The sequence below is a fragment of the Clarias gariepinus genome, chromosome 24 (assembly GCF_024256425.1).
Source record: "Clarias gariepinus isolate MV-2021 ecotype Netherlands chromosome 24, CGAR_prim_01v2, whole genome shotgun sequence".
Classification (NCBI taxonomy): domain Eukaryota; kingdom Metazoa; phylum Chordata; class Actinopteri; order Siluriformes; family Clariidae; genus Clarias; species Clarias gariepinus.
The window spans coordinates 3296085-3310604 of record NC_071123.1 but is presented as its reverse complement, the minus strand read 5'-3'; the positions used below and the strand labels follow the sequence as shown (position 1 = coordinate 3310604).

The 14520-nt window shown below is 38.1% G+C and overlaps 1 protein-coding gene across 1 annotated transcript in view; it reads left to right on the top strand.

The window, feature by feature from the left end:
* The first annotated feature begins 5515 nt into the window (after positions 1 to 5515).
* The window catches only part of rgs3a (regulator of G protein signaling 3a), a 158880-nt gene continuing 149875 nt past the window's right edge, over positions 5516 to 14520 (top strand). Inside the window, exon 1 of the mRNA XM_053485628.1 lies at positions 5516 to 5557. The gene's annotated coding sequence lies outside the window, so the exon portion shown is untranslated. The remainder of the gene's footprint in view (positions 5558 to 14520) is intronic.

Sequence of the window (14520 nt, the reverse complement as noted above, 5' to 3'; positions counted from 1 at the left end):
AGTATAGCCTTTATTTCACTGTGAGCACAGCTGGAAACACTTAATGTGTTAATCTCACTTATTACATTTATTATTATTATTATTTTTTTTTTACAAATGCCAAAGGATGAGATTACATAATATAAAAACTAATATTCAGTTTTAAATACAAGCTGAGATTTGGTGCCCTGTGGGTCCGTCCAAGAAATACAAAATATTTAGATCAAATATCACTCCCAGTTGGTGCCTTCTTTTCGAAACCTTTAATCCTTTTAATGTAGGATTAGATCTAATCCAGGAAACCCATTATGGGGCTGAATGTTGACAAAAAAAAAAAAAAAAGTTAAGCAGTTATGTAACTTTGCCCCATTAAAAGGAAATGGGTTTGCATTACATTACTTGGGGTTCAAGAGGTTTAACCATAAAGAGGCCCAAGTTCCACTGATGAGTCAGAGGTTTTATAATGTATTTAAGTACGAAGTGTATAAAGATCATTTTCTTAATGGTGGTTGGAGGAATATTATTATTTAATTATTAATCTTATTAAAAGAGAAATGTACTGTGTGCAGTCTTAGAGAGATAGAGGGAAACAAAACAAGATTTACATCCCAGTTAAAAGGGCTGATTGTTTTTCTTTTTTTATTTTTTTATTGACTGAAGCATCATCTGCAAAGTTAACTCTTAAATCCAAAGATCGGTGCCAGACATGAACAATTGGTCAAAGACCAAAGGTCAAAAACTAATCTAGTCCTGCTGGTGTGTGTGTGTGTGTGTGTGTGTGTTTTAACAGGGGATGACATCAGACGACATTTAAACATAAAAAAATGGCTATTGGAATATGATAACGATGTCTCAAAAATGTAGAACTCACAAAATGCTCATATTATTATTCTTTTATGATCATAGAAACAGCTGGAAACAACCATAAAAACCACATATATATAATGCATATAATTGTTGTATACAGGTTGGGTGAAAATTATCTAGGCAATATTTAATGGCTATAGAACTTGTAGTATCACTGGAGCGCCGGTGGTTAGACCAGCATTTTCCAGGACGTTGGCTGGGAAATTTTGTATTGCGAAACGCATTTTCCAATAGGAAATAATGTTAGTGCAGATAATCCCTTCCAGCGACCCCAAAACATTAACGATTAAACCACACTTAACCTTAATTTATGATTGCAAAATAAAAAATGCATGAAATGCAAAAAAACAAATATGTAAACTCTCATTGCTTGGCTCTCCACTGATGCAAAGAGGCTTTGAACGTCTCCCGGACGTACGTGCGAACTTCGAACGTGCCAGTGTTCTTTTCAGCTTAGTTTGTTCGCTCATATGCTGATGTAAATTTTTTGCAAAATCCTTTAGACTTATTCGTTAAAATTAGATGAAGAGCATATTTTTCTCCATCCTTCCTTTTAACTGTTCAGTTAAAAAATTTTTTGTTATTTATTATTAATACACACTGATATGAACTATTTATGAGGCTTAGTGGTTGTAAAGATCTAATTTCTTTGGTTCTGTGTTTTCCAGGAAGCTGGTCGGGTGCATGAGTTTTGGAGTGTGTTCGCTGATCAGATTGGAGGAGGTATGTTTACTTTAATTAGTTTTATGTGGACATGGGGTGCACTTACTTTTGTGAGCGCATGTCAACTGAATTTACAATATTCGAGAGGTTTTGTTTTTACTGTGAGAACACATCTGGCAGGTTCAGGTACAGGTACAGGTTCAGGTACTTCAAGTTTTTTACAGTTTATAAGCTCCGGATATTAATAATGATTCTGGTACTTGATCTGTGATTCCTTTCTGATTTAATTATGATAAAATACACCATAAATATACCATGATATACTGTAGCATAATAAAAGACAATAAGATAGATTGGAAACTAATATAGTATCATATGAAAAGTAAAATAATATAAAAAATTAAATAAAATATAGTAGAATTCAATAGATGGAAATATAATAGAGTGCATATAAATATAAAAGAACAGATGAGAGGAAATTAAAATACAATACAATAGAATACAACACATTTGTGTATAGGAAACCAAGCCATAAATGGGAAAATAATAAAATCCATTGGAAGAGAAGAAAGTAGAAGATAACTGTATAGAATAGTATAGAAAAATGCAACAGAATGTAAAAAAAAAAAATCAACATTTACAGTAGGAATATAATAGACTGGAATAGTCTAAAAAGCAACAGAATTAAATTGAATAAGATATATGGGATTATAATTAAGCAATATCACACTCAAGGCTGTGCCGTTGTTCTGAATATCAGCACGGCTGTGATGCGGTCATAAACACGAAGGCTCAGCCCAAGTACTGAAGATTTCACGGCACAGCCTCAAGTGTAACATTGCTTTAATCTAACAGTTTATTATCAACAGAATATGATTTGCTTTTTAATCTTCTTTTTTTTTGCTCTGCCAACACATATCCTTCCACAACTGGCAGAATTAACTTACTGCATTTAGTATAATTAACAAGGTAAAAGAAATTTGAAATTCTTACCAGTACTATGTAGCCAAAAGGTGAGGAGAATAAACCATGGAGTTGGTTTACAGTCCTGAAAATCTAATAAGTTTTTCCTTATTTTTCCATGTGTTCCACTTCAGAATATCAAACGTTTGACTCCTGGGGCTAAATCCCAAATAGCATAAAACGGAAAGCTAGTGTACTATGTACTGTAGAGTGTAGAATACCTTGTTCCACACACCAGGTAGTGGCCTAGATCTGGGGTTCGAGAGGGATTTGGGATTCAGCCTTGTGTTAGAAGCTAGTTAGCTTTGAAGCTCATGTTAGCCACGAACAGACCAAAATAGATGGTTCAGAGGCGATCTGGAACGACTAAGGAGACATCAATCAGACAGAAAGTGCTCTGTAAATGGATTGGAATGTGGGTTTTGGCAGGCGGCTTCTCTCTCCCCAGTACTGCACACCTTCAGTTAGCGTAATCAACAACTGTAGAACACCTGTGATGTGGAGTGATACATATACATATAGTTAAACTTGTGGAATGCTTCTCGTCTAGTATATTAGAATATAATAGAACATGGGTTAATACACCAGAATGGAATAGAATCAGAGAGATTAGAATCATGAACTGAATAGCATACAGTGTGTTAACAGATTACAGTTTAGTAGGTCACTTCCCCCTCCTTCACGAGTGTTTAATTCTCCCTGCAGCAGTCCAACGTTAGCGTTAGCCCCGTTAACGTCTCGCCCTGGCGGCCATGTTGTCAAGCCCTCCCCGTGTCACGCTCATGTCTCTGAGCGAGGATTAGCTGCCCCGATGTTAGCGCAGTACTGATTATTTTGCCTGCCATCTGGCTGAATGAATATTTGATTGCCTTCATTTGCTAATGAGCAGCTTAGGATCGGTATCACAGGAAGTCGCCCTCTCTGCATCCTGTCCTCCGCTCTATCCCCCACCTCTCACTTTTATCTCTCCAACTTCCTCCGTCATCCCGCAATCAGTCAGGTTCTCATCTGCTCCCGAATCTCCCTCAGTCTGTCGTCTCCCACGTCTGGGTTTACTCCGACTCAAGTCGAATCGATTCTGATTCTGATTCGGATTTAACTCAGTTTGACAAAAAACAAAACAAAAAAAAAGGCAAGGTCGGTTTCTGAATATATTTTCAACCCATACGCATGAACTTTCACACACTTGCTTTACACCACTCCAGGGTTTTGGGCATCTTAGACTTTTGTAGTGTCACTTCATCTCATCACAGCAGCACAACATTCAAGGTTTAAAGGCACAGTCTTAGGGTAGACCTTAAAAGGTAGAGTCAAATATTATAACTTATTTTATAAAAATTTTATACGATATAAACTAATATACAGAATATATTTTGTTTGGGAAATTTTTCATGTAGAAATATTAGACCTTACATGTTTTTTTTTTTTTTAAATAATGAGAAAATATCACATTTAATTCCTGTCTTCCTTTATCTCTGTTTTTTTATGCGAAAAAATCTGCACACGGTGAGTTTTTTCTTGGCTGTGTTGAGATAAAAAAGTGAGTTTAAGTGCTTTTAGAGCTGATTATCATACTGGTCGGGGTGATCACGTCTATTCGCCAATGAGAATGTACAGCTTCGACTGAGACTGCAACTCAGAGACAGATGAGAATCGGGTGAGAGTGAGAGAGAAGGAGAAGAAAGTCTTCTTAGCAAAATCATCAAGACGGTGCGCTACCTAGAGTTAGCGTTACATCACTTTATATCTTAGCCCTAATAATTCTGTTAAGAGATGCTCTTCATCATTCACTTCTTTCCTTTTTTAATTTGTTTTGCCACATGCTCGTGACAACCTGTTTTTTATTCAAACACTAATAATTTCCAATTTCCAAAATGTGTTTCAAATTCTGTGACATTTATTTTGTCGTGTTGCCTATTTTGCAAAGATCATCCCTTGTGTACGCAGTTATAATTTGTGCTATATAATTTGGCATATCGCCCCCTTGTGGATTAGTTGTTTAAGACTCAAAATGCGTGTAAGGTACGGTATGTCCGTAAAAGATTCACGTCAACTTAAGGTCAACTCTTATGTGCATTGCTTGCGTAGAGAACATAAATCTTTTTTTTCCCCCATTTAATCCATGCTGCCCTCTTGCGGCAAGGGTTATAATAACAATCTACATTTGCTAAAAATCAATTACAGTTATTTACAGGAGTAAAATTTATTATTGTTAATAGAAAAAAATAAAATAAAATAATTGACCTTGTATAGTGGTTAATTAGTTGAATTTAGTTCATTTTTAGTAGACACAGATTTCCATTTTAATCATGACCACTAGGGGGAGCCTGGATTTATATGTAGCTAAAATGTAGCTACTGTAAATATTTTATTATCTGGTTAATTCGTCATCATACTGCATAATGTTATATTGTTCTTAATCACACGGCATCAACTCAGACTTATTAAATATAAATTTCACATAATTATATTTAATGTAAATAATTATATGCATGCAAAACTTTGCCTTAGGCTCTTCTGGTTGTCTCTTTATCTGTCTTGTCTCGTCAGGTCTCTGGCTGGTACTACTTACTCGGGAAAGACCTTGGGCGGACCAAACACCTGCGTGTGGATCCTCAGGGGTGCACACACAACTCTGGTGTGTGTCGGTCTGTGTGTGTGTGTGTGTGTGTGTGTGTGTGTGTGTGTGTAAATGAATGTTTGGGTCTGTGCTTTAGTTTAGCTGAAGGGGACAGAGGCGAGACATGCAGGACAATCTGGGCGAAGTGAGGGATTGAAAGGAGTGCTACAGATTGAGAGATATAAAAAGGGAGGGAGATAGAGTGAGCGAGGCAAAAAAGCAGAGAGAGAGAGAGAGAGAGAGAGGGCTGGACCTACCACACACACACACACACACACACACATATCACAATCTGGCATACACTCTCTTCGAACAGCTTCTCCCTGGTTTGAAGGTATAGGAGATATTTTTGCTGTCTGAAAGTGGATTTTTAAACACACACACACTTAAACACGTGGTGTGGGATCATCTGAGGGTGCTGAGTGAGTGTGTGTGAGAACCGTCAGAGAGACAGCCAGAGCTCAGGTGAGTGATTTTTTTTCTGTTTATCACTTCCAAGGATTTTGAACGTGCGTCTGTTCACGCTTTCTCGTCTCTCCCTCTCTCTCTCTCTCTCTCCCTCTCTCTCTCTCCGTCTTCCTCTCACTGTTTATCCGAGCCACATCTTAACCACAACATGAATCTGTTTGAGCCCATGTATAAATAGAGTCTAGCTGAAATCCAGAAGAATCTGTGTTTAATGTAAGGAGTAAAACACTCGTCGTGTGATGTGAGTTTGAGTCTCAGCACACCGACGCTGATTCATTTCCCAGAACGTCGCACCCCGAAGTGTTTTATTCCTCTTCCACGACAGCATTTCTCCCATGATTCCACTGTTATATGATGTCATAGTTTTTTAAAAACCTTTTACACCAGACCAGTGAGCTCCTCTGATGGTTTTACTGTACTGTACTGCATGTTCCAGCAGGTCTGAGCGCTCCTCATCCCCTTGGCAGCCACGCGTGTGTTGAAACACATGTCATGTTTGTAATGTTTATGACTTAAGTTATTGTCACTGTACTTCATATAAGATAAAAGAAATAAGAAAGATCAAAAAAATAATTTTTACAGTTTAACTTCAGATTCAAAGTGACAGAAAGATCAATTAAGAACGATGTAACAGTAATGCTAATAATATTAACGTCAATAATAATAATAATAATAATAATAATAATAGTAATAATAATAATAGTAATAATAATAATAGTAATAATGTGATTGCAAACAATAAAAATAGTCTTTTTCATCTCTTTTCTGATGTATCTCTCAGTTCCTGCTCTCCTTCTCTGATTCTCTCCTGTCTGTCTGTCTGTCTCTCTCTGTCTCTTTTCTTCTGCACCTTTTCTCTTTCTCTGATGCCCCTTGTCTGTCTGTCCATCTGTCTGTCTGTTATATTCTCTTTTTCTCTAACGCAGTCTTTCTGTCATCTTACTTTCTCTGCCTGATTATATTTGTCTATCTGCCTTTCTCATCTATCTATCTATCTATCTATCTATCTATCTATCTATCTATCTATCTATCTATCTATCTATCTATTTGTTCAATTTCTTTGGTTCTCTCTGTCTGTCTCTCTCTCTCTCTCTCTCTCTCTCTCGCTCTCTTCTCTATATAAATCTTCATACTGTCTTTCTCTGATTCTCTCTCTTTTCTTTCTCTCACTGTCTGTTTCTTGTTCCCTCTCTCTCTTTCTGATTCTCTCCTTCACTCCCTCTTTCTGTCTCTCTGCCTGCCTGTCTATCTTTTTATCTCCATTTACCTCTAGAAGAATCAGTAAGACAATTCACTGTCTCTGGTTCTTTCCTTCTGTGTGTCTCTCTCTGTCTGTTTCTTTTTTTGCACCCTCCTTTCTGTCTTCTTGTTCTCTCTTTCTCTCTTTAGTTTTCTCCTTCTGTTAGTCAGTCAGAGTCCCATCTATCTATCTATCTATCTATCTATCTATCTATCTATCTATCTATCTATCTATCTGCTTTTCTTCTCTCTCTCCCTATCTGTTTCCATTCTGTGCACTCCTTCTCTTACTCTCTTCTTGCCCTCTCTCTGGTTCTCTCCTTCCATCTGTCTGTTTGTCTGTCTCTCTCTCTCTCTATCTCTTAGTCTTCCAGCACAAACTAGGCCATGGCATGGCTTTTTTTTTATGTATGTTTATTGTGTGTATCTGTGTGTGTCTGTGACTGTGCCGTCTGTGACACAGCATCGCACCGAGTCTTTACTCACTGACCGATAGACGTCAATAAACCAGAGACTTCATTATTACTTAATGAATTACTTTTATAATAATTTTCGAACATAAATAAAAATAAATCTTGTAAACGCCACACGCCGACTGCATTGGCAGCAGGAACAGGTTCTCAGCGCCGAATCTGATGTATGTTTAATGTTTAAAATGATGGTCCGGAGTTCAGCAGGACGACAAAGAGAGTCAGGAATTAGCAGAAGAACTCTGAAAGATCAGGGGCAGAGCGACAGACAGAGGAAAACTTTACATCTTCAGCACACACGGTGTCTTCGAGCTGATTCATTTTCTTAATTGATTAACTCCTTGTGCTCCTTGTGTTTTTCATGGTTTTGCCATTTTCGGCCAATAGGGGGCGTATGCAAAAGTCCCGAGAGAGACAACGAGTAGATGTATTCTATTTGTATTTATTTTGATTTGTCATTTGTTGTAGTAGCTTAAATGGATAATCATGCTAGCGCGCGACAACGACTTGTCACCTTGTACCATATTTTTTGTGGGCGTGGCCTATCCAGCATTTTTGTAGCTTAGATAAAAAGTGGTACTAGGTTTATATACGTAGCTTCTAAATCTTACTGGTTAACCAGAATGTATAATAATCCCCAAATCAGTGTTACAGTTGTTTGCTCTTACTTTGGTTCAGATTAGATTAGCAAATAAAGCCTAGCTAACTATAGCTACTTCCCTCTCACCAGAGACACCGGTGATTTCTGCTGCTTCCTCTCAAACTTTCATTTTATCTCCTTATATCACTTTTTATGGAGGTTGTAACATTTATGATGGTTAAACCCCCTGGGTTTCTAACAGTTAGTGAACAAGGAACTAAATTAACGCGGATCAGACATAAGCATGAGCAATTGTTCTAGCTGATCATTTGGATTTGTATCAGACCCATGACATCATCAAACAAATGATAAAATCGAGACTTTCTTCCTGTCTGTATTTGTTTTGCAAACTTATTTATTGCAAAATCTTATTGAGACATGATTAAGACCTGCTCCTCTTTTGTGTTCAGGGTTTGAGTTGATGAATCTTTTAGACCTGAATAAGACTCGCTTGTTTAGTGAGTCAGGGATTCTGAGATTCAATTCTCTCTTGTTCAGTGAGTCAGGGTTTATGTTGGTGAATCTTTAAGACCTAAATGAGATTCCCAGGTTTTGGGACAGAGAAACTTTTAAACCGGATAGAGAGTCTCCTCTCTTTTGGTTGGTGAGTCACTATTTGAGTCAGTGAATCTTTTGCGCCTGACGGAGATTCACTTCTGTCTTGTTTCGTGAATAAGTGTTTGACTCAGTGAATGTTTGGAACCTGAATAAGATTTGCTTTTTTTCTTGATCGCTGAGTTAGAGTTTGAGATGAATCATTTCGATCTGAGGGACACTTGCGTCCCTATTTTTCACAAAGTCAGGATTTGCATCAGTAAATATTTTTGGGAGATACATTGCTCGAAATTTTTAAAGAGTCAGAGTGAATTGTTAGTTAGATGTTGTTTCAGAGGAGGAGATTTCCAGATAAAGATAAATCTGATGACTGAATTGGTTGAATCCATCCATCCATCCATCTAGGAACCTCTAGCTAGGGATCATGGAGGACAATGTTGACCATTGTATTTTTTTTTTACTCCAGATGGAATAGATGGAAGGAGAACCTTCCAACTCCATGCACACAGACCCGATGCAGGAATCAAACCCAGGTCCACTAAGCCACTGTGCCGCCCAAGGGGTTAAATATGGCATTTAAAACACTATGTGTTAAAAGTACATTACTGTACATTACAGTACACTTTGGTGGAAAATGTACTCTCCTTATTGAGACTGCATGTCCTATTATTTTGGAGCTTTAGTGTTATAGTCATGGAGAAATTATGTGTTTATTATTGATAATTGTGCTGGTTATGCGACGGCGGTGTTTAAATTAAATCACTGCAGCGAAATGCTGATCCCTTACGTGTGCCAACGTAACCTACTTGTGATTTTGGTCAGTGTGTTACGGGCCACTGGATAATCCGTCTGACACGGCACACATAGTCATGCTCTGCAATCCTGTGTGTGTGTGTGTGTGTGAGAGAGAGAGAGAGAAAAAGAGAGAGAGGGGAAAGCTACTGTGCATTCAGCTATTCATTGTCAGAAAATCCTTTTAAAAGAGAGTGAGATTCCTTCCTCTGACGTCTAATAATTTATTGATTGAGTCTTTTAGTCATGAAAGTTAATCTTTTGAACACAAAAATGATTTGCTTCACTCTTGTTCAGTGAATTTGCATTTGTACCAGTATCAATCTCTTTTGAAATCAAATCAGATTTGTTCGTTTCTTGTTCAGTGAGACAGCGTTTGAATCAGTGAATCCTTAGGACACTCTTGTTAAGTGAGACAATATTTGAGTCAGTGAATCTTTAGGGCACTCTTGTTCTGTGAGACAATGTTTGAGTCAGTGAATCCTTAGGACACTCTTGTTCAGTGAGACAATGTTTGAGTCAGTGAATCTTAGGACACTCTTAGTCAGTGAGACAAGGTTTGAGTCAGCGAATCTTTAGGACACTCTTGTTGAGTGAGACAATGTTTGAGTCAGTGAATCTTTAGGCCACTCTTGTTTAGTGAGACAATGTTTGAGTCAGTGAATCCTTAGGACACTCTTGTTTAGTGAGACAATGTTTGAGTCAGGGAATCTTTTGCAAACTCTTGTTCAGTAAGACCACGTTTGAGTCAGTGAATCTTTTGGAAACTCTTGTTCAGTGAGACAGAGTTTGAGTCAGTGAATCTTTAGGACACTCTTGTTGAGTGAGACAATGTTTGAGTCAGTGAATCTTTAGAACACTCTTGTTCAGTGAGACAATGTTTGAGTCAGTGAATCCTTAGGACACTCTTGTTGAGTGAGACAATGTTTGAGTCAGTGAATCTTTAGGACACTCTTGTTAAGTGAGACAATGTTTGAGTCAGTGAATCCTTAGGACACTCTTGTTAAGTGAGACAATGTTTGAGTCAGTGAATCCTTAGGACACTCTTGTTAAGTGAGACAATGTTTGAGTCAGTAAATCCTTAGGACACTCTTGTTAAGTGAGACAATGTTTGAGTCAGTGAATCTTTAGGACACTCTTGTTGAGTGAGACAATGTTTGAGTCAGTGAATCTTTAGGACACTCTTGTTCAGTGAGACAATGTTTGAGTCAGTGAATCCTTAGGACACTCTTGTTCAGTGAGACAATGTTTGAGTCAGTGAATCTTTAGGACACTCTTGTTGAGTGAGACAATGTTTGAGTCAGTGAATCTTTAGGACACTCTTGTTCAGTGAGACAATGTTTGAGTCAGTGAATCCTTAGGACACTCTTGTTCAGTGAGACAATGTTTGAGTCAGTGAATCCTTAGGACACTCTTAGTCAGTGAGACAAGGTTTGAGTCAGCGAATCTTTAGGACACTCTTGTTGAGTGAGACAATGTTTGAGTCAGTGAATCTTTAGGACACTCTTGTTTAGTGAGACAATGTTTGAGTCAGTGAATCCTTAGGACACTCTTGTTTAGTGAGACAATGTTTGAGTCAGGGAATCTTTTGCAAACTCTTGTTCAGTAAGACAACGTTTGAGTCAGTGAATCTTTTGGAAACTCTTGTTCAGTGAGACAGAGTTTGAGTCAGTGAATCTTTAGGACACTCTTGTTGAGTGAGACAATGTTTGAGTCAGTGAATCTTTAGGACACTCTTGTTGAGTGAGACAATGTTTGAGTCAGTGAATCTTTAGGACACTCTTGTTGAGTGAGACAATGTTTGAGTCAGTGAATCTTTAGGACACTCTTGTTCAGTGAGACAATGTTTGAGTCAGTGAATCCTTAGGACACTCTTGTTGAGTGAGACAATGTTTGAGTCAGTGAATCCTTAGGACACTCTTGTTAAGTGAGACAATGTTTGAGTCAGTAAATCCTTAGGAAACTCTTGTTAAGTGAGACAATGTTTGAGTCAGTGAATCTTTAGGACACTCTTAGTCAGTGAGACAAGGTTTGAGTCAGCGAATCTTTTGGAAACTCTTGTTCAGTGAGACAATGTTTGAGTCAGCGAATCTTTTGGAAACTCTTGTTCAGTAAGACAACGTTTGAGTCAGTGAATCTTTAGGACACTCTTGTTCAGTGAGACACAGTTTGTGTCAGTGAATCTTTAGGACACTCTTGTTCAGTGAGACAATGTTTGAGTCAGTGAATCTTTAGGACACTCTTGTTCAGTGAGACAATGTTTGAGTCAGTGAATCTTTAGGACACTCTTGTTGAGTGAGACAATGTTTGAGTCAGTGAATCTTTAGGACACTCTTGTTGAGTGAGACAATGTTTGAGTCAGTGAATCTTTAGGACACTCTTGTTCAGTGAGACAATGTTTGAGTCAGTGAATCTTTTGCAGTGAATCCTTAGGACACTCTTGTTGAGTGAGACAATGTTTGAGTCAGTGAATCTTTAGGACACTCTTGTTAAGTGAGACAATGTTTGAGTCAGTGAATCCTTAGGACACTCTTGTTAAGTGAGACAATGTTTGAGTCAGTGAATCCTTAGGACACTCTTGTTAAGTGAGACAATGTTTGAGTCAGTAAATCCTTAGGACACTCTTGTTAAGTGAGACAATGTTTGAGTCAGTGAATCTTTAGGACACTCTTGTTGAGTGAGACAATGTTTGAGTCAGTGAATCTTTAGGACACTCTTGTTCAGTGAGACAATGTTTGAGTCAGTGAATCCTTAGGACACTCTTGTTCAGTGAGACAATGTTTGAGTCAGTGAATCTTTAGGACACTCTTGTTGAGTGAGACAATGTTTGAGTCAGTGAATCTTTAGGACACTCTTGTTCAGTGAGACAATGTTTGAGTCAGTGAATCCTTAGGACACTCTTGTTCAGTGAGACAATGTTTGAGTCAGTGAATCCTTAGGACACTCTTAGTCAGTGAGACAAGGTTTGAGTCAGCGAATCTTTAGGACACTCTTGTTGAGTGAGACAATGTTTGAGTCAGTGAATCTTTAGGACACTCTTGTTTAGTGAGACAATGTTTGAGTCAGTGAATCCTTAGGACACTCTTGTTTAGTGAGACAATGTTTGAGTCAGGGAATCTTTTGCAAACTCTTGTTCAGTAAGACAACGTTTGAGTCAGTGAATCTTTTGGAAACTCTTGTTCAGTGAGACAGAGTTTGAGTCAGTGAATCTTTAGGACACTCTTGTTGAGTGAGACAATGTTTGAGTCAGTGAATCTTTAGGACACTCTTGTTGAGTGAGACAATGTTTGAGTCAGTGAATCTTTAGGACACTCTTGTTGAGTGAGACAATGTTTGAGTCAGTGAATCTTTAGGACACTCTTGTTCAGTGAGACAATGTTTGAGTCAGTGAATCCTTAGGACACTCTTGTTGAGTGAGACAATGTTTGAGTCAGTGAATCCTTAGGACACTCTTGTTAAGTGAGACAATGTTTGAGTCAGTAAATCCTTAGGAAACTCTTGTTAAGTGAGACAATGTTTGAGTCAGTGAATCTTTAGGACACTCTTAGTCAGTGAGACAAGGTTTGAGTCAGCGAATCTTTTGGAAACTCTTGTTCAGTGAGACAATGTTTGAGTCAGCGAATCTTTTGGAAACTCTTGTTCAGTAAGACAACGTTTGAGTCAGTGAATCTTTAGGACACTCTTGTTCAGTGAGACACAGTTTGTGTCAGTGAATCTTTAGGACACTCTTGTTCAGTGAGACAATGTTTGAGTCAGTGAATCTTTAGGACACTCTTGTTCAGTGAGACAATGTTTGAGTCAGTGAATCTTTAGGACACTCTTGTTGAGTGAGACAATGTTTGAGTCAGTGAATCTTTAGGACACTCTTGTTGAGTGAGACAATGTTTGAGTCAGTGAATCTTTAGGACACTCTTGTTCAGTGAGACAATGTTTGAGTCAGTGAATCTTTTGCAGTGAATCCTTAGGACACTCTTGTTGAGTGAGAAAATGTTTGAGTCAGTGAATCTTTAGGACACTCTTGTTCAGTGAGACAATGTTTGAGTCAGTGAATCCTTAGGACACTCTTGTTGAGTGAGACAATGTTTGAGTCAGTGAATCTTTAGGACACTCTTGTTCAGTGAGACAATGTTTGAGTCAGTGAACCCTTAGGACACTCTTATTCAGTGAGACAGAGTTTGAGTCAGTGAATCTTTAGGACACTCTTGTTCAGTGAGACAAGGTTTGAGTCAGTGAATCCTTAGGACACTCTTGTTGAGTGAGAAAATGTTTGAGTCAGTGAATCTTTAGGACACTCTTGTTCAGTGAGACAATGTTTGAGTCAGTGAATCCTTAGGACACTCTTGTTAAGTGAGACAATGTTTGAGTCAGTGAATCCTTAGGACACTCTTGTTCAGTGAGACAATATTTGAGTCAGTGAATCTTTAGGGCACTCTTGTTCTGTGAGACAATGTTTGAGTCAGTGAATCCTTAGGACACTCTTGTTTAGTGAGACAGAGTTTGAGTCAGTGAATCCTTAGGACACTCTTAGTCAGTGAGACAAGGTTTGAGTCAGCGAATCTTTAGGACACTCTTGTTGAGTGAGACAATGTTTGAGTCAGTGAATCTTTAGGACACTCTTGTTTAGTGAGACAATGTTTGAGTCAGTGAATCCTCAGGACACTCTTGTTTAGTGAGACAATGTTTGAGTCAGGGAATCTTTTGCAAACTCTTGTTCAGTAAGACAACGTTTGAGTCAGTGAATCTTTTGGAAACTCTTGTTCAGTGAGACAGAGTTTGAGTCAGTGAATCTTTAGGACACTCTTGTTGAGTGAGACAATGTTTGAGTCAGTGAATCTTTAGGACACTCTTGTTCAGTGAGACAATGTTTGAGTCAGTGAATCCTTAGGACACTCTTGTTGAGTGAGACAATGTTTGAGTCAGTGAATCTTTAGGACACTCTTGTTCAGTGAGACAATGTTTGAGTCAGTGAATCCTTAGGACACTCTTGTTAAGTGAGACAATGTTTGAGTCAGTGAATCCTTAGGACACTCTTGTTAAGTGAGACAATGTTTGAGTCAGTAAATCCTTAGGGCACTCTTGTTAAGTGAGACAAGGTTTGAGTCAGTGAATCTTTAGGACACTCTTAGTCAGTGAGACAAGGTTTGAGTCAGCGAATCTTTTGGAAATTCTTGTTCAGTAAGACAATGTTTGAGTCAGCGAATCTTTTGGAAACTCTTGTTCAGTAAGACAACGTTTGAGTCAGTGAATCTTTTGGAAACTCTTTT